Source organism: Anomalospiza imberbis, chromosome 16, assembly GCF_031753505.1.
Source record: "Anomalospiza imberbis isolate Cuckoo-Finch-1a 21T00152 chromosome 16, ASM3175350v1, whole genome shotgun sequence".
Taxonomy (NCBI): domain Eukaryota; kingdom Metazoa; phylum Chordata; class Aves; order Passeriformes; family Viduidae; genus Anomalospiza; species Anomalospiza imberbis.
The window spans coordinates 7,070,534-7,091,605 of NC_089696.1; the positions used below are offsets into that span (position 1 = coordinate 7,070,534).

The following is a 21,072-nucleotide window of genomic DNA, read 5'->3' on the forward strand; positions in this document are numbered from 1 at the left end:
ACTAACAATTTGAACTCATTTTAATGAGTTTCTCTGCTGAATTTTTATGAGCTACCTCCTTTACATTTAAAGAATGACTAAGAAACTAATTTTAATGTTTCTAGAACTTGTAAACAAGTTTTCAGCAACTGTTCCCTAGCCTTCCAGCAGCCTTCTAGCATTAGACACAAAATGTGGAAACATGAACACAACTGCATGTCCTTCTCAGGTATGTAACAAGGACTACCTATGTCATAAATTCACTGAGAAGGATAAAAAACTGTGGGTTTCCTTTTTGTCTTTATTTTTTGTTTTGTTAATTTTTGTTTCACTAGTTGGTGTAAAGATCAAAACTGAATATAACTAGGACTTCTCACTTTGTTGCTTTTGGCACCATGCCCAGGTAAAAGCCCCTTTTCAAACATTAATTAAATGTTTAAGCCAAGGACCAAATATGAAATCTTAAAATACTCTCTACTGAGTCAACAATCAGAGGGATCCAGTTTATTGCACAAGTACAAAACTGTTACATTAACATCTGGATTTAATAACAGTAATCTGAACACTTCAACAAATTCTGTAATGTGCATTTGCTTTGGAGTTTCAGGATATGGAAGATTTTTGTGGTAGACATCAATAGGAAAGTTTGAAGAATAACGTATTCTGTAACTAACACTGGCTCTTGAACTTCAGGTGCTAAAAATGTTTAAAAACAATGCTAGGAATACTGGTTCCCTGTCCTCAGCACAGCATGGAATAAGAAGCAGCATTTCTTCATCTCAAGAAGCAAACATGAAACATTCATGGCTGTCTGGCTGTCAAGTGCAAATAGTCTTCATTTCAGTGGTTCATCCTTTTTTTTTTTTTTTTTTTTTGACATGCAGCTAAAAAAGCAGATTTATTCACAATAAGAATCAAAGGTTGTAGATTTACTAAAGAGGACACAAAAGTCTTACCAAACCTGCTCTTCATGGAGCCTGCACACAACCCTAAACACACCTTGCCTTTAAGTGTTTCTAGTTGAGATTTTTTGCCTAACACAGTTCTGGGGTTTGCTGGAATACATCAATGCTACAGATACATACCCCCTTCTGTGTATATCCAGTTCTGTACATCTTGTTCTTCCAGTCTCTGGAGCAGCTCTTAGCCATGACAGTCGTGTGCAGTGTCTGCTTTTTCTGTAGAGGTGGAACCACTGCTCTGGTTCATCTAGGAGGCCTCAGTGGAAACTATCAAGAGGCTTTAAGTTTGATGCTCTGTCTTGGTTATCCTGAAAATCAGGCAACCTGTCCCACCCTCTTTTTCCCACACTGAAGATGAGGAGGGAAAGGCAGGATCAGAATTTTCACCATTTAGGGACCAGCTAAACTCCAGAAGCACACAGTTCCAGAACTGAGAATGTGTTAGTCAATATAACCCAACTTCCTTGTTTTACTAAGCTGCTTGACTTCCCTTCCTAGCACCTCCTGAAACAGCACTATCAGCAGCCATTAAACACCCTTGGTGCCTCCCTTTGAGAGAGAATTTTCCTCATCTATAACTGGATTGATTTAACCAAACCACAAGGGGTCTGGAATCTCTCTGGAGGTGCTGTGCTGGTACAAGCCTGAGTCACTGCAGAAAAACTGTTAAAAGTAAACAAAATGTTCTATAGGCCAAAGTTTTAATATCAAAACTATTCACATTTGGAAAACAGCTAACATCTGTGAAGGCTTGCAAGCATGACAGTCCTTTAAAAAGAGAAAATATTGTTTAATCAGCATATGAGTATTTAAGTCATAATCTTAAGAGGTGATTTAAACCCACTCATATCAAAGGCCAAAGAGTAAAATCACAGTAAATTGCTTTTAAGTTTATGTAATACAAGTACTACATATAACCAAATTTCTGTTTGTGTAGGAACAGATCTCCTGGAAAACCTTCCATTTTAACAGGATTATAAAACCTTAAGCACAACTTAAAGGGATACACTGCTCACTAAAAAGTAGCACAAGCAGCTTTACTAAAAAAAACTAAAAACTTATTTAAATTTTTTAAGATACAGCACTTACCTTGTATCTCTAGCACCCTTCTAGAGTGTCTGTTTCAGCACATTCCTGGTTGGTTGGAAAGCAAAAAGGAAAAACAAAAATCACAAAGATGTCTCAAGGATTCATTATTTAAAAAGTTACATATTTTGTTCTACCTGAGAAATTAAAGCCTTAAGAATACTAGTTCAGCTTTCTCAGTTTCTGCAGTTTTCAGATGTAAAAGTGTGTTATTAGGTTAAAACCCTGAGAGTAAAGTGACTTCAATATACTCTATGTGCATCTTTTAGCACCTTTCATATTCCTGCTCAAATTCTAAGACAATATTTGCCTTTCCAATTACTTCTGGCAAGAACAGCAGTACCAGAGGTGCATCATTGGCTCCTTTTAACTCAACTGCAATGCACAAACTCAGCCCTAGTTCCTTCAAGTCTTCACACTTGGAAGTGCCAATTATACAACAGAAATACATTTTAGTTTTCTACAGATTCTAATACAATGGAATGTTTACAAAAAAAACTGTTCACATCCACATTTTGTCTTTTTGCTATGTCACCAACTCAAATGGACTTGTTCCAACATCAACATTTCATTTATTAGAATATTTTGGACTGTGTGTGTACATATATACACATACAGACACATATGATTAAGTCAATAGAAACCTACTGCTCACTGTATATAGAAAAGTTAAAAAACCAGTTAAAGTCTGCCATTTATCAAATGCTGTTTCATACAGTAACACTAATGGAGTTTTCCAGTTTTGGCTTTGAACCCACAGGTATCAGACTTAGAACATCCCTGACATTGCTCAGGCACACAATTTTACTTTTGATCCCAGAGATGAATCCTAACAGACTACTTTTCATTATTTTAAAGGCTGAAGCTGATGTTATGGTTTCAGTACATGTCAGTGACAGAGGTTAAAAGCCGTACATGTAAAAAACCAAAGCAAAACACACAAGAGGAAGAGGTTACAAGACAGAAATGCCAAAAAGGCTCACAAAAATAAATGGCCTATGATAAAATATATTCCCTCTTCCTTTCAATAATAATTTAATCAGTAATCTAAACGCTGTTCAAAAATTCCCAAACCTCAACTAAGCATATTCCCTATCCAATATTACATTAATCCATTGTGTCATCAATTACCTAATTTCATTGCTAGGCTAACAAGTAAAAGTTTCAATTTTTTAAGTATTTTATGCATATAAACCACTAAATTTGTCTGAATATCTATGTATTAACACTCACTATTAAAGCTGTTTGATACTACCTTATAATTCAACAGAATCTGGCAAACAAAAGGTAAATATAAAGGTGATTTCCATGTTATTGTATGACTGTTTCTAAAAACTCATTTGCATCATTAAGTTCAATTTTCTACACTTCTCCAAATACTGCCAAATCCTGAAAGATATTCTGCACTCCCGATAACGTACTAAGGATGTTCAGCTTCCAGGTATTTTTATTTGCTTAATAACTGATGTCATTACCAGACAGCAATCTTGTCAAGTTTTAAATGCAAGTTATACCACAAAGTCACATCTGCCCTAAGTAATTACACAGGAAAGAAAACTTTAGGAAGGAACAAGATAAAATGTCACACATTAAGAGAATCATTTTGTGAAATGCCAGCTGTGCCTTCGTTGAAATCTTTAAAATCTCAATTAATTCAAAACCTGGGCTTTTTTTTTCTCATAAATGAAAAGATGCAGCATGAGGAGGAAGTGAGAACACCTTCCCATAAAGAAGAACTTCAGAACATGCTGTACTCACAGGACAGTTTAATCTTGGCTTTTTTTCTTATAAGGTGAGTGATGTTTAAGCTTTAAGTATTTTAGACATATTGACATACCAGACTTTATGGAGGTGTTTTCAAAACATTCATTAAAAGATAATTTTCCTGATATTTACTTCATAGCTAAACAAGTTATTCACTTTAAATCCTGTAGTCTTTATTTCAGCCAATTGCCTGCAGCAGGCAGAAGTCCTGCTATCTCTTGACTGCACTGAGACTGACTAACAGCAGTTTTCTGCACTGCACACTTGCACACCAATACAAAATCCACATAAATGGACAAAGGCAAATGCATTTGCTGGCAGAAAGGCACGGCACGGCAGCACAGCTCTCCACCTGGCTCCCCGCGTCCCAAGGAATGGCACTGCCGCAAGTGTCAGCCAAGTGACCTGCACCCGCGATGTGGATCTGTGCATACAGGTGCTGTGGATACCCTCGTTAACAATGCTGATTATGGAATCATGGAATCATCAGGCTTGGAAGAGACCTCCAATATCGTCCAGTCCAACCATCAAACCAGCACTGCCACTGAAACCTCTAAACCACATCATCCAGCGCCACATCGTCTTTCAAACGCCTTACGGATGATGACTCCACCACCTTCTTGGGCAACCTATTCCAATGCCTGACCACGCTAAAATGGATTAACCAAGTGCTACCTAAATCCACACATGTCGCAGAAAACGAGTCGAACTCGTTAGCAGCCGCTGGTCTAAGGGTCGCAGCTCTTCTCACAGCCCAGTGACCTCCGCTGCAGCTGCACGACTGGGGTCACGGAGGGCTCAGTCTCCCCCGGGCGAGGCTCTCTCATCCCAGCTCCCGCAGGGTTCGGGCCGGGCCCGCAGCGCCGCCCTGCTGCCTCGCAGCCCCGCACCTCCCCCGGGAGCGAGTGTTCCTTACTAGCAAATAATAACACAGGACACATCCAACAGCGGCCGCACGGCAGCGGCCGGGCCGATGCGAGCCGCGTCCCAGGGCGCGGTGCGGGCACCGCCACCTCCACCTGCTCGAGGCCCAGAGCGGCCCGGCGGGGCTGGGGGGCCGCCCCTCTCCTTGTGCCCGGCTGCGGCCTCGCGGGGACCCTGCCCGCCCCCGGCAGAGAGGGGGCGGCCGCCGCTCTCGGCACTCCCGCCCCCCTCAAGCTCCTTCAGAAGGCTCTGCGGGCGGGGCAGCGCGCAGCCCAGCCCGGGGCCGGGCGGCGACAGCTGCCGGCGGTGCCGCTCCCTCTCAGCGCCCGGCCCGGCGGGGCCCGGCCCAGCCCGTTCCAGCGCGCGGCAGCGCGGCCGCCCCGCGAGGCGCGGACCCGGTGAGGCGGCGCCCGGCCCCGCGCCCCGCGCCCCCCGCCCGCGCCGCCCCGCTCACCCCGGGCCGCCGCGGCCATGTTCCTCTCGCGAGCTCTGCGCCCGGGACCGCCCTCCGCGGGCGCGCGCCCCGGCGGTTGGGCCGCGGGCGGGGGCGGGGGAGCCGCGCGCGCTGGCGCAGCGCACGTGCGGGAGGCGGGGCGCCACATCCGGGCACTCGCGCCCTCAGAGAGCGAGGCTCCGGGCCGCCGGTCCCGGCTGCCTGCGGAACGGGGTCACTGAACCATGGAGGCTGGAAGAGAGCTCTGAGATCATCGAGTCCAACCTGTGACCGAACACCACCGTGTTAACCAGACCGTGGCACTAAGGGCCACGTCCAGCCTGTCCTTGAACACCTCCAGGGACGGTGACTCCACCACCTCCCTGGTCAGCCCACTCCAATGTCTAATCACCCCTTCTTGGAAAGGAATTCCTCCTGCGTAAATTCCTCCTTACACTAATCCTCCACTGGCGTAGTTTAAGACTGCGTACTCGCTGGTTGCCTGGGCGAAGAGTTCAACCTCTACCCGTACAACCTCCTTTTAGGTACTTGGAGAGTAATAAGGTCCCCCTCGAGCCTACCTTTCTCCGGGCTGAGCCCCCTCATCAGCTCCTCATGGGAGTTGTGCTTCAGACCCTTCCCAAACTTCGTTGTCATTCTCTGGACACACTCCAGCGCCTCAAGGTCCTCCCTGAACTGAGGGGTCCAGAACTGGATGCAGCACTCGAGGCGTGCCCTCACCAGTACAGGACAATCATTTCCCCGGTCCTGCTGGCCACACTATTTATTCCTGGCGCAGGTACTTTTGAAAGTTCTCTGGGATCACTCCCCAGGCCCAGGCAAATCGCCCCGTCCCTCACAGCGGTGCCTTGGCCGCGGCGGCCCCGCCGCTTCCTGGGGACACCCGGCCCTGGCGGGCGGGCCGGACCGACCGTCCCCAGGGCTTTGTCCCGGGGCTGAGGGCGCCAGTGTCTCTTCTCGGGGTGCTGCAGTCGCACGGATTTGAAATTCGAAGCCAATGGATTGGGTACGGCTTCAAATGTTGTCTGTGCAAACATTCACAAACAAGACGGGACTCATAGCTCGTGTATTTCACCTTCAGGCTTAGCTGTCAGTGTCTGAGGTGACTGAACTTGATTCAACATCAAACCAATCACGAGGAAAAAAAATCTTCAAAGAAGTTTTGGAAACCTGATGATTTACACTTGAGAATGTGCAATAGAGAACACAGGCATTTATTCTGTGATCAGAATATGATCATGCATGCATGCAGTAATTTATTGCACATATTGTGCAACACTATGCTCACAGCGAATATTTAACAAATTGACTTTTACTAGTACCGAGCCAGTCCTCTTCTGTAAGTACATACTGCATCAGGCCCAGTATTATGCAACCCTGCTTTTGAGTTGTATTTTTTTTTTTTCAGCTCACAGATTAAGTACTAAGCTGCCACTTAGTGCAATGCTCTAATACAGCTTTTTTATTATTTGTAATTTGCTGATGTTCAGGAGCTTGCTAAGAGACTGCATTGAGCTTACGCTGCATGCTGACCAAGCAAAACATGGTTCCCTGCTCCAAAATAGTTTTTCAGTGCACTTGTTCAGCAGTGATACCACAGGCACAGAAAAAGAATCAGTTTTTAATTCCTTATTATTTTAAGACAACATTCCAATACACTTCACTACAAATAGATACTTTGACATCGAAAGAATTACTTGTTCAAATTGTTTTAGATGGATTGGAAGGGGCTTTTTTTGTTAAGCTTTGTAAAAGAGGGTGAATTTCTCTTATATTTCACTAGTCTACAGTTAGCTAATCATATTTTATCCAATTCCAGAAGCAAACTAAAAACAACAATGTACAAGAGCGTTGTGCAAGAGATGGCAATCTCTTTAATATTACAATGCAGCCTAGATCATTCTAGTTGTTCCAATGGCTGCATTAATGGGCATCGCCCATTCACTGATTAGAAGGGTCGAGACATGGATCATATTGCAGAACACATGGAGTATTCCTTGCTAAAGAATACTGTAGAACTTGAAAAGCCTGGAAAAAAAGATGTCTGAGACAAAGGTGTGTTAAAGGCTTTGCCATTAAACAAAGATGGTGCTCATTTCTTGAAGGCATTTGTGATTTATGAAACCACATGGTGATAGGAGTCAATGAAAAAGACACATTTAAAGTGGCAAATAACTACTTAAAAACAGTTTATTCCATAAATTTACTCTACGGAAATTGTCCAGCTACACACAATTGTTCTTGACTTTTGAGCACCACCTTTCCTGCCTTGGGCATGGACATGTACAACACTTCCTTCTTCTTACAGAATAGTTCAACAAGAGCCCTTGGCATATGCCTCCAAGAATAACAATGGATTCTATATTCCATTTTTTATAACAGGACAAGCCTAAGAACCACTGGTACAGTGGTTGGAGCTGGCAGAGCAATGCAATGCTCTGCAGTGAAAGGATGGACCCACCTCTCCCTCTCTTGCTTTCAAACCAGTGTTGTGCTGTTCGAAACTGCTGAACATGAAAAGCAGATAAATGACACAATAACAACATTTTAATATTCCAATTAATGCACACATAAAAATATTTGTTGTGATTTAGTGAATATATATTTAATTATGCACTTGTGAAATGTGTAAAATGGGGAAGAACTGTTTGTTTAATGAAACAATGCAAATATCTTTTAGGAATTATTCAGAAATATTATTTTCAGTTCTAGTACAGGCTTTATATAAAAGAATTTGATTATTCTAGAGATGTAAACACTGTGGTTAGATTTGTTAATAAAGACTTCGTTATTTAAAACATGCAATAATATATTCTGTAGTGGTGTCAGCTACATATTCGATGGGGGTATTAAATTTCTAGATAAAATTAATTGAGTAAAGAACACAATTTTGCCACCTAACTTACAAGATTACAGAATAGCAGTGCATTTGGCTCATAGTTGAGCAAGCTACTTTGAAAGTAGGGCAAGAACTACTACAGCTTCTCCTAGAGTCATATAATATGTAATTATTATGTTTCAATATATTCTGTAAAGGCCTGAGATCAAAAGATTGACAAAAATTTTATGTGAGGAAGAAATAACTACTTTCTCCACAGAGCTTTCTCCAAAGAGCTGTAAGTGAGGGGGAAGTGGATGAGTTGTTGATACAGTGTTATTTGCATTTGCATTTCTTTTAACACTCTAGTTACAAAATGGCAGCATATTTAACAAGGGGTGGATCTCTCACGGGGGAACACCTCCTTGAGTTCAATAGAAATCAAAGGACGGGAATGTCTTTGGGAAATATCCTGTTGTGGCTATTCTTCAAGGGAACGTGCTGGGCTAGACGGACTTTTAGTGTAAAGAACCAGTTCTTATTTGACAAGGAAATTGAAAGAGGAAAAGGTAGCATTTATCAACATTATAGCTAAGATCAAAAGCAAAAAAAAATATGAAAACCTTTCACCAGCTTACAGGTTAAATTAGTAGGTTAAATAAGCAATATGAATTATTATTATATTGAAACAGCCATGTTACAGAAACATTAGGCTGACCTTATCTCTGCTATAATGTTTTTGTATTCTCTAGAGAAACTTGCAAAGGTCTGAACCCAGTGATTCTACAGAAGGGACTCGATGTCTCAGAGCAGTATTCCTGCAGTTTTGGTTTGCACTGCCAGCTATACTCATGCTGACCTTACTGAATGGAGCTCACTGCAGGTCATCAGTGGCTTCTCGTAAAAGAAAACAGTATTGCACTTCAGGTTACATCTGAGAAAATAATATAACTGATCACCATTGGCTGTTACTACACTAGGTTTTAACACTGCCAAACAGTGGTTACTTGTACTAATTGTAAAATCAGTCTTGCATTGAAGCTTTAATAGTCTGTCACAAGAAATGGATATTTATTAATGGCATTTAAGTTCTATTTTTTCATTTTTTTTGGTCTTTCCATTAGTTTATTTCCTCTAATCCTCCTAATAACTTCTTTGTTGTTGTTGCTGTTTTCTCCTATGGGGTACCTGTATCCCCTTTGTCCATTTTGCCTGCATTAGACCTTTCTGCCTGTTTTTCCTCTTGTGTAGATGCAGGCTCACCTTTGAATATGTGTGTATTCAATTTCTGCAGCCTCCTCATGCCTCTTTTCTCCTCATTTGCCTGTTCCTTTAAGCAACAGGACAAATGCTAGAGACTGCTGTTCTTTCATGGCTCAGCCATAGTCCTGCAGTTTTACAGAAATTGGAGGCTTGCAGGGAGGAGATTGAGTTGGCAACAAGAGTCTGCCTCCCTACCCCTAGGCTGCAGGTTTTGTTACCTGCTCCCTGTCCTTTTACTTAACAGCTGGTGGAGACAAAAAGATGTGAACAAAGACCAAAAAAAAAAAAAAAAACAAAAAACACCAAAAAAAACCCCACAAAAAAACCCCAAAAAACCCCATCCAACACCAAAAACACTCTCTGTTTCTCTTTCCTCCAGATATTCCAAAAAGAGTGAGGAAAGCACTGTTAACTGCACCTAGTGCAACAAATTTTACTTTGGATATACCCTTGTGTAGATGTAAAGTACAGATCCCCACCTCTTCCTGGGCAGTAGGTAAATATAAATGCCCAAGTTATTAAAGCTATTCTGTTTATATCTTAATTTATGTGAAACAAAAATCTTCTTCAATAAGCAATACTCATTGCCAAAACAGTGATGGCTTAATCAGTGGCAAAGCAGTGCAGCTACTTCAAGTTTGGGGTTTATAAGTAGGGGTGTGGCCAGGTCGAATTGTTGCTTTGGTGAGTGCTGGGGCATGTGGAAGGATATGAAAAGTCATAGACCAAAGTGTGTGGATTTGGGCCAGTGGCTTGTGAGAAGCATTTGTTGGCTGTGGTGCTCCAAAGGCTGCTACAGGTAGCCATGGAGACTTGGGAAACTTTTGGGCTATCCCTTAGGGAAATGTTTTTCTAGAGAGCAGAGGGTACATGCTTTGGTTTGGCAGAGGACTCCAGAATCTCCAATCAGTCTCTTGCTAATGGCTGAAAAACTTTAATAAACAATAAACCTGAATGATGGTAACTATAGTCTTGTTTACTGCTGTAAACGTACAATTTATCACCTTGGTGCTGGTTTAGCAAGAACCTTCTGTGTTTTCTGTAGAAATACAGGGAAAGACCTGCTGTGATACTGAGTATGTCTTTTCTCTCATTGGAAGGCATCTTCTCCTTCAGGCCACACACTCCTCAGGATCACTTATGTTATTCAACTTTATGATTTGTTCATTTCATGAATATTGAAAATTGAGCTGATGGTCATTTTGCACTTTAAAATGATTGCTCATTTTGTGTAACTGAGCTAACAGTGTAGAGTGGTTAAACTGCAGACATGTGGGATCTAAGTGTGAGGAATTAATTCCCCACAGTTGCTGAAAGATCCTGAACTCTTTGTCACTTGCTTCTCTTGGTCTTCAAGAACGAGGATTTCTGAAATTTCTGGTGTGAATCAAAGCATTTGTGGAGAGGGTGTTTGCAGTGGGCATGTTTGGTATTAGTTTTGGAACACTGGCAGCCAGCCCATTGCTTCTAATTAAGTGAGAGAGAAAATTTCTAACAGAGAGAGCTCCTTGATTTAATTTTAATTTTTGTCAGAATGCCCAGAGCATTGAATGGGTGTCTGATCATTGGAACAACATCCTTAGCACAGATCAAATGAATAAATACAATTAATTTACTACCACTACAGGAAAAATTCTAAGATTTTGTTTATAGAGATTGATTTTGTTTATTGAAACTGATAATGAATATACAACCCCAAATGTATGATACTCTTTCCTTTTCCATGATGCAAGTCTAATTTCTCATGTAAAGCTCAGGGATGAGAGGCAGAAAACAATTCCTTTGGTACATGTGAGATGGAGGCTTTTCTAATTCCTTTTTGGGGACTGGTGAGTCCATGGGCTATTAGTCCCAGGTAGTAACTGAAACCTTTTCCCAAAGACTGCATCTATCTTAGAGCTCATCTTTGTTTTAAAGCATTTTGAATATAGTTATAATGCAAGCTTGGCAAAAGAACAGTGTCAAATGGAAAAACAGCAAAATGTGAGGAGACTGCTGTTCATTTTGTAAAGCAAAGCTTGTGACTTAATGCTGCTTAGCAACAGATGGAGAAAATCTGAAGGTGATCACATCATCTTGCAGTCCTTGAAAATTAATTATGCATGTTCATTCTGCCTTTTAAGTCCCATCCTTTTCATGCCCTTGTTCTGCTTGTTTCTTGGGATGAGGACTGTGAGAAGGCTCAGCCATGTAACCCAGTTTTGTCATCCCCCATTCTCATGCTGATGCAGGGGTGATTCAGCTGCAGAGCTCTGGCTCAGGCTGCTCCAGTTCTCTGCAGAACTGTGCTGGTGCTGGACACAATGCCTACTGATCCCTAGGGAATGGGACCCAGAGGTGTCTGGGAAGGAAGGGAGGACAGGCACCACAGACTGAGGAGTTTCTGTGGATGGCTGTGTCACTAAGCACACGCATCTGTCTCCATTTGCACCATTCACCACCAACCCTTGGTGCATCTCCTCCTCTGCAACTTCTTCTCACCCCTTGTTCTCCAACAGTTTAAGTTCATAGGTCTTTTTCATATTTTCAAAGAGCACGGGGTGGCTTTTATTTTCTAAGTTTGATTTTGTTAGGAAATTCCCCAGATTGAAACATTAATTTTATGGTATTGCTAATGAAATTGGCAGATTGTGGCATTTGGGAAGCTGTAAAGTACCCATTTGATTCATGTGCTGCTGCCATCATTCAGCATGCACAGGGTAGAAGTATAAATACAATATTATAAATTGGCAAGTAGTGTTTGATTTATTTATCTGCAGACGCCTTCCCTGTGAACCGAGGCTTATGTTGACCAAGTCATTAATCAGCTTGGTAGGCTTAAAGTATAAACATCTCATACCCAACTGAAAGATTAATTTGCATAAATAGTTAAGGAAGCAGTGATTTGCATTCATCTTTAACAGGTATATGCCACCAGGGATGTTTTCAATTTTCCCTGGGGGAACTTCAACAAATGCAATTTTGATACAATGTAGCATGGGAATTACCTAGAACAGTTACTTTTTTGTTGTTGTTTTGTTTTTTTGGGGTTTTTTTTATTAGCCAAATAGCAAGGCACTTCAAGGAAGGATACTGGTTTTCTCTACAGAGAGTGCTGAGAAAACTTCAGGGTAAATTATTCAAGATATTGACTAGGGATAAGACAGAAGACTTAGAAGAAGTTTTGTTTTGTAAAAACTGTCACCATATATTGATTATTCTTATTACTTAATAAAACCACATTTAAAGACTTGATCATATGCCTAGATCCTCTAGTTGGCATCTACACACAACCTGGGAAAAAACTACCACCATATAGCTGCTAATTTGAGCTTTCAAATTGAAGGTTTCAATATTCAGTTAAGATGCAATTAGTTGAAAATGAGGCATTATGTACTAAAATCCCTGTGTCAGCTTTGAAACTTAAGCTTATGATGAAGTAAGACATTCCCAAATTGAAGTTATGGCTGCATTCTCTCTTCCTCTCTATGCCAAACATGTGTTCATAATCCTTTCTACTTATTATTTCTTAACACAAAATAGCAAATTAGGTCCGTATGAGACTTTTGGATAAATAAAACCAGATCATAACTGATTTGGCCCTCAGCCTATTTTGATATCTGCCAGTTTAAGCAGTGTGACTCTAAAAATAAGGGTCAAGCTAATTACAGTTGCTCAGAAATCCAGATTTTCCAGGTCTGAACTGGGTCCTGCCTGCCAGCTTGAATTTCTCAGTATTCTTGAGTATTTAAAACCCACTCTTAGAAAAAGGATTTGAACTGAAAAACTCTAGTGGCAAACAGTAACTTCTTGGTTCTTGACTGCATGCTACCACTTAATTCCCAGCTTTCCTGTCTTACAGGGAAGTTAGACACAACCCAGAAGGTAAGATTCAGCTGGATTCTAGACAGGATTTTTGGTGAGTTTGTGCCATGGGATAGGTGTCATATTTGGTCCCAAAGCTATACTGGAGGTGGCAGAATGTTTTTGCATGTGACAGGATGAATCGGTGCATCAGTGCTAGGAATCAAGAGAACCTTCAGTGTAAACTGCTCAGAGTATCACTACACTCCTACAGATTTCATCTGACACTGGCAATAAACAACATCACATGAGAGCTGAAAAAGCATATGGAAATATATGAAAGATAAGATTTTAAGGTTTAACTGACCTATGAGTCAGTGGTGAGTTTCAATTTCACACTTCATCATGGACTTGCTTTATCAGCTTTGGCATAACCCTTTGCCTTTAGTTTTTCTGGCTCCCTATTTGATAAAATGAATGCAACACCAGGTGCATGACAGAATTAAGTTCTTTCTTTTATAACCTAGCAAAGAGCCACAGTACTCTTCTCACAGTGCCTGGTTGGTATTTGACTAAAGCTTGTATTCTTTCAACCACAGTAGGTCAAGTTAAATGAGATCCACTTATGATCATAGTGATTAAAAAGGACAATTGCTGTATTAATATTATTAATCATCAAGTCCATGAGCAAGCCTATTCTGTTACTGGACAGTCATTTCACTGCACTCTGAACTTTGTATGTTTCTTTGTACCTCATCTCTCTGCCTGTGCACTCACTGAGACACAGAGACCCATGGACCCTGTTGGTGCATTAGAACAAAGCAAAATACAAGAGCAGTTTGTGTTTTTTTAAATATTATCAAACCTTTATAACCTATTACAGCTGAAAAGCTAATGAAAAATTTGAAAAAGGAATTGCAGTAACTGTTTAAGTCTTTTAAAATTATTTTCTGAGATAAAATTTGTAGTTAAGTTCCTTGTTTTTAACTGTTATCAAGGAAGGTAAAGAAGGTCTGTACAATACATTGGAAAAACTCTGGTGGTAGTATTCCTTATTTCTTAATGGACTTTTGTTTTGGTTTTTTGGTTGTTGTTTCTTTGTTTCTTTTTTTTTTTCATGGAAGAAACTTCAATCTGGTTAGAATCCTTGATCCAGTTTTAGAATTTGAACTTTTAACTATTTTTATATTCAGTAAACAAACACTGCAAAAACCTCGCTCATGTGCAGAATGCTTCATGCTTGAAATATTGTACTATTCCTACAATTGCATTTAGATAAAAGCTGTTCATCTTCAGATAATGAAACCATTAAAAACACCAAAATCCAGAAAACCCAAACAGAGAGGAGAGGAGAGAGTTCTGACTTGCAGAAAAAAAATCTGTGCTGGCTGTTCTGGGAATGATCTTCAGAATTAGCTCATTATTTATTCTTGGTGCACTCCACCAATTAAACAAACAGTTTTAAATATAGAACCGGGGATGGGCTCAGCTGGTTTTTCAGGGTCATTGCAGAGACACGGCCACTGCAGATGTGCAGGCTTGTGTCACCCCCCTGCAGGTACTCTGTGTGTGCACGTGCGGGTGCTGATGTGGGACAGCACAGGCTGGAGCTGGTAATGGCCCACGGAAAGTCAGACATTCCTGGTGGACACCAGTTGAAATTCCTCTGTTTGGGTAATAACACAAGAGTTATTTAAGCCACTAGAAATATGTCAGAGATCCCTAAGGAGCTGGTGGGGCTGACCAAAAAACCCAAATCTCTACATTTTAATACCAATAGTACTTTGTGTAATGAACTCAGATAACTTAGTATGTGATTCAGACCTTCTTTCAAGTAAATATTAAAGTGAAAAAGAAGAACTTGGTTATGACTTCTGTCAGCTAGTGATGTGCAGTATAATGCAAATATTTAAGAAAACAGTAACTTTAATAGTTATATGAACTGTAGTACACCAGATTTATTGCTGCAGTTCAAGGCTTGGCTGAGACATTTTCATTTTCTGAAAGACTGTCTGTATAGCCAGTACTTCATGCACCAAGATTTGCACAGGACATATCTTGAAGATTTTAGGTATTTTTTCATATTTAGTATGGGTAGGACTTTTCTTGAAGGTTCTCTAGATTTTGCTGTTGTGCTGTAGCTGCAGGTGATCCCGACATTTACATTCTGGACAGCTTTGGTTAGGAGTGTCTGCCCCCCTTTGCTGTCACATGGATTTCCAAATGCTCCTGTAACAAATGAAACAAGAGCATTACAGTGACTCCAGAAGTTAGAATCATGATAGTTTAATACAATTATATGTTGATTTTAAAGACTGTAGTTCTTTCCAACACTCAACATTCAGAGATTTAAGATGATGCAGAAACAAAGCATATTTTGACAATAGGAGGAGTTAGGGAGGAGGATAAAGAAAAATTAGACAAAAGTAGAAGACATGCAGTTAATATTTTTGCTGTTGCAGATCTCCCACATCCTAATGTAAATGCTTAAGTATGGAATAAGAGTATTTGCAGGATCCGAGAACTTGCCAGTTGTAGTACTGCAATATGTAAAAATGGTTGTGGGATATAAATGCTACAAGAAAATTTCCAGCTTCTGCTATCTATGCATAAGATTCCAAGAATTTTGTGACACATAAAAAATACTTCAAAATTTTCCCAGGGTGGGAAAGATTTATAAAATCAACTGATTATCATTTTATTGTTTCTGTTATTTGGACTGCTTTTCATTTGTTTCAAAAGAAACGTAAGACAAACCTGAGAATTTAATGTTGCAAGAACTGCCAACCTGCTGCTCTCTTTTCTCTGAGTGTCAGCTTTCCAAGCGTGACAGGCCTCAAGTCTGGGACCAAAATGAAAGCAAAGTACAATACTTTTCTTATGTAATCCCCTTGATAATAAGTACTGGACAAGGCTCCAGTGCAGCCAGTCTTGCAAAGAATTCAGTGTTATTTGTGCTCAACAGACATCACAAATTGCCACAATATTTAAGCAGCATTCTTGAATGGAAACAAAAGGACAAGAATTCAGACAGTCATGGTTAGGATAAGGGATGTAAAAAATAAATAAATCAGAAAATTCCAGAGGAAAAATAGAAGAAAGATAAAAGTTGAATAGAGACTGAGAATAATGTAAATTCACAAGAATTTACATTTTCACAAGAAAAAACTGATGAAGAAACTGTAAAATGTTACTTAATTCAGTGCTAAATGTTGCTGTGAGTACAGGACACACAGATCTCCACTGCAGCTGCACAGCTGGGACATTGCTGGAACATTCCATTCACCCTAGAGGATGTTCAGAGGAGGGATAATGCACATGTCCCACTGTGTATCCTCATGGAACTGAGGGCTCAACGCAAAGAGCTCAGATTAGAACTATGCTGCCTACTTTTGGGGGTTAAAATGCAGCCTTGTTAAGGCTTCATGTGCCAATTTCACTGGGAAAACTCCTGGACTTAGAATGAAGAGATGGTTTTATATGTGCTTGAAATTTGAAGGTTAGCATGTTTCTGAAGAAAACAGGTAATAGTCACTAAGGAGACAGAAACCAGAGCTATTGCACTGAATTTACAGGTGGGAATTTGTTTCTCTTCTTGCTAATTCAATTATGTAAAATTCCAAGTTTTCTGAGTTTGGGTAGATTAAATTTGAATTCATTGAACTGTTCATCGAACTGAAGCTAAAGATACAAATGGTGATTTTAAAATAAAACTCTTATATATTTATTGTACAAATGTGATAGACTTAGTAGTGATTCTGAAAATTCTATCCTCAAAATTATAAACTTACTCTCTGGCTCCTGGCTAAAATCCTTTAATCAGTAATCCCAGCTTAACAGTTTCTGAAACTCTGGGCCTAACTCATGGTAAACCTTAGTATCTTATAAACAGGAAGACTTACGCGTGGTTTTATATTGACTATCGATTGTGATCTGAATTTACATGAGAAAGGTTACATTAAAAAAGGCAAGTCAGTTCCAAAAAGTTTTGCCACGTAGCTGCTGTGTTTTCCTAAACAAAAAAGAATAAAAATAAGAATGGTCTGGGTGCCATTGTGAGAGCTGAGAAAGAAGCTGAGACTGAAAGAACAAGATTGCACTGCTCACTAATAATGCCAGCTTGGAAACAATGTCAGCTGTTTAATAACTCCAGGCTCCTGCTCTTTGATAGGAGATGATCAAGATGAAAGAAAAAAGAAGGAACAATGAGGACCCTAGAAATGAAAACTATGCTTTAATTTATAGATCTGTCTATATTTATCTGTCTTTTATTCACAGACAGAACTAGGGTAAAATGCAAGCTGAGAAAACGGTATCTATTTAGCCCTGATTAATATTCCAAGGGAGACTGCTTTATAGCAGTTGTGGATTAAGGTAATTTTGCCATGCTTAAAAAAAAATGACACTAAAATTAGTACATACACAGGCCCCATTTTGATATATTGCAGCAACATCTGTTTAGACAACAAATCACCACAGCAGTGTAGCAGCCCTGGTTACCCTCACTAACTTCAGTAAGAATTCATCTCTCAGCTAAGTCTCGGCCAGCCAAGCTACTGAACAGTTCTTCCCTGTTTTCAAGACTGTGACTGAGGATATTTCTTCCCTTTAATTTGTTGAGGAGAAGCTTTCAAAATGCAGATCAAAACTCAAATAAAAAAAATGGTCAGCTTATTTGTATTGAAAAATCTGGGAGATGAGCTCCTAACATTTTGTACTCAAAATAAAAAATGGCACTGAAACTCATAACACTTGAGTAATTCCTAGTAAAACCTTGTCAAAACATGCAAATTAAGAAAGTGCAGATACTATTGGTAAGTGTATTTTCAATGCAAGAAGGTACCTAACAGATAACAAGATATTAAAGACTTCATAGGAAGCACAAGAGGGTTTATTCTTAGTTTGATTCTGTAAATATCCAAAATTCTTGCTACTAGATGAAGAATGAACATACAAAAAAAGTAAAAATGACAAAGTATTACAAAATGCTAGAGTAATGGTTTCTGAACTTTCTGGTTTCTGACCCTATTCGCATTTCTTAAAATCACATATTTTAAAAGCAGATCAACTGAATATTAATTTAATTTAGGTTATCTTGGAGTAAGGGCTAAGGAGAACTTAATCCTAAAATGGCCCTTAGGAAAGGACTGTAAACCCAGCTCATGGAGCCTGAAATACTGGAAACAGAACGTTTCTTTAATGACACTCAGTTACATTTCTTTATGCTGTATATAAGTAATGTACCCATTTAATAATTATTTTTTGGCAGATGTTTGCTTTTGGATTCTATTCTACAGTCAGAATGGGAATCCTGACTAAGGAAATCTTTAGAGACAGATTTTAATTCTTAAAAATTAAGTTATTTGTGGTTGCACTATCACTCTGCAAACGAGAAATCAAAATCACAACAATCCTCCCACTTAAATTTTTCCACTTTCCAAAACAGTCATTGTTTTTAACAGCACAGCTACATATTTTATAAACTGTGTGGCTTTCTGGTCAACTAGCTTACATGTAAGTTTTGAAAGCAGTCAATCTAGCTGCTCCCAGAAAAGCCCTACTTTATGTGTTCATGCAGAAGCAATTTTGCAGGTAAGGTTTGCTTTGGTTAGGGACTGCACAGTGACAACACTGCCAGCAAAGCCTCCTTTTGCAGCTGCAGCTCAAAACTGCAGGAATAGTGTCCCCATGAGCAGGAATAGTAACCAGGTAACAAACACAGGGGCTGCAGCTTCATCCACCCTGTGCTAAACAATTTGCTAATATAAGTACATTTGCCCATAAGAGGTTGTGTGGTTATTCCAGAAGAACTGTCAGTGATCAAAGCCCAGGAGAAGTTGCAGAAAAAGCAACTTGGCAACTCTATAGCATGTGAACCCCTCGCAGGGGGCTTCACCTACTGAGGGACCTGGGAACATGAAGTCTTGATTTGGGGACAAGCAAGAAGCTGAGACACTCCCAAACTGAAGGCAGGGGGTGTTTGTGTTTGCTTTTTTAATAACAAAAGCACGAATTTAGAACATCAGCAAAGACAAGATGCACAAATTCCATGACTCTTGCTCAAAGAGAGGGTTTTCATCATTCACCCAACCTTGTGTTGTGACTGCATTCAGGCAGACTTTGGCTCTATTATTTCAGGGATAAGTGGTTTCAGGACACAGGACCTCTCCCACCTTGGAGCACAGTCTGTACCTCCTGCCCCAGGAGGACACAGCTCCAAACTAATACAGTGAAATGCCAAAGCTCAGGAGCAACAATGACATGAAAAAAGACAAATCTGTTCTAGAGAAAAAGGGCAAATCCTGCATAGAGAAAGAAAAAGGAAAAAGCTTTACAAAAATTCCACACATATAAGCAAAAGGCAATTTCATTAAAATATTTAGCAAATAATTATTTAATTGCATATATTATATAATTATTTAATTGCAGATTGCATAACTTTAATCTAGCATACAACACAAAGCTACAACTTTACCACCCATTACTATACCCTTCATTTTCACCTCATACACATCAAGACACAAACTCCAAACTTCACTGACAGAGCTAAGGCAGCATCTGTGAAAAACCCCAAACCCACAGCTCATGGAGCAGCCTGCTGCCCACTGCGCAAGCAACGTTTGTTCTCGAAGGCTGGTCAGCTGCCCGTTTCTGAATCAGGCTCTACAGGCCATGCACTCAGGACACTTTGATGTTACTCTGATTTCCAGTTCTCTTAGCACCACTTTACAGGCATTCTCAACCCTCTGCACATCTGAAAATATTAGTTTGAATAAGCAAAAGTCACATGGAAAGACTTCTTCTCATATTAAATAAATTAGAATCTAGGGCAACAGAAACCCTAAGATCTGGATTGCAAACCACACACTAAAAATAAAAATGTTTTGATATTAATACAGCCAAATGAAAAACAAGATAATGAACAAATTTTAATCTTATTATGGGTGTATTTAATACTAAAATTTGCATCTGCAGAAAAAATATTCCTTTGGAAATTTGTCACAGCTCAACCACAGATTAAAGTTAACAATTCATAATTCACACTTAAAATGCACAATAAACATTTTACCTGAAAGTGCACAGTACAGTTTTTATCAAACCTGAACACAAAAAATTATTTTCTCCTTTCAGGAAAGAGATAATATTGGTCTATTGTTCCCATTAGAATTGTATAAATACATGTGCAAGTCATAGATAAAGGTTTTGTAAATAGCAAATGTAAATACATTAGCATGGAATAACATGGGACCAACCCTTTTGGCAACGGCAGCTTGTTACACAGTTGTATCAAAGTTCAGTGTAGAATATATAATTTAACAATGCATATATTCACAAACTTTTCCCTCTTTTATGCTACATAAAATGCTAAAAGTATTATCTTCTACGTGACAATGGCTTTACTGAGTTTATTGACAGACAGTTGATTTGGGACATAAAAATACAAGAGCAATAGGACACAAAAGAAGCCAATATTGGAAGGACTTTAAACACTTTTGGAAAACCTTGCTTAGAAAATGACTGCATTTTACAAGAGGAAATATTCTCCGGTTTGAAGGAACAGTGCCAATGGTATACCCATATTTTTCACTTTCAAGTGAAAGAGCTAATCAAAACTGAGTAAAAAACAAAGCCTCTAAAAAGCATAAGTAAGGCACACTCAAAATTACGTTGCACTGTGGCACCACAGAATCTCTATCCAGTCAGACCAAAGGAATGCACTTGGCAAAATCTAGCAAGGCAGAGCTATACCGGCTTTGGAATGGTAAAAAGTGTAACTGGCAGTAAGGTAAGCAAGCAAAATGTAGAGCATAGTATACAAATGTATTTTACTGTGACAAAGGCTTATGGTCATGTTCTGAAATTCAGGATTCAGTCCCACTATATTCTAAACAAACTCCTGAGCAAAGACCACAATGTATTTCAAATAGCTTCATCACTGTCAATCAAAAACTGGCAGCTGCCAGAGAATGAGACATTAAAAATGGCACAAGCATTTTATCATGTAGCAGGTCACACAGACTAATCAAAACACAGCACAT

The 21,072-nt window shown here is 39.8% G+C and overlaps 1 protein-coding gene across 2 annotated transcripts in view; it reads right to left on the reverse strand.

Moving 5' to 3' along the window:
• MRTFB (myocardin related transcription factor B) overlaps positions 1-5,278 on the reverse strand; it is a 69,163-nt gene extending 63,885 nt beyond the window's left edge. For both annotated transcript variants that reach the window (XM_068206795.1, XM_068206793.1), the window contains exons 1-2: positions 5,170-5,278; positions 2,031-2,075 (exon numbers count right to left, since the gene is read on the reverse strand). The gene's annotated coding sequence lies outside the window, so the exon portion shown is untranslated. The remainder of the gene's footprint in view (positions 1-2,030; positions 2,076-5,169) is intronic.
• Positions 5,279-21,072: the final 15,794 nt, after the last annotated feature.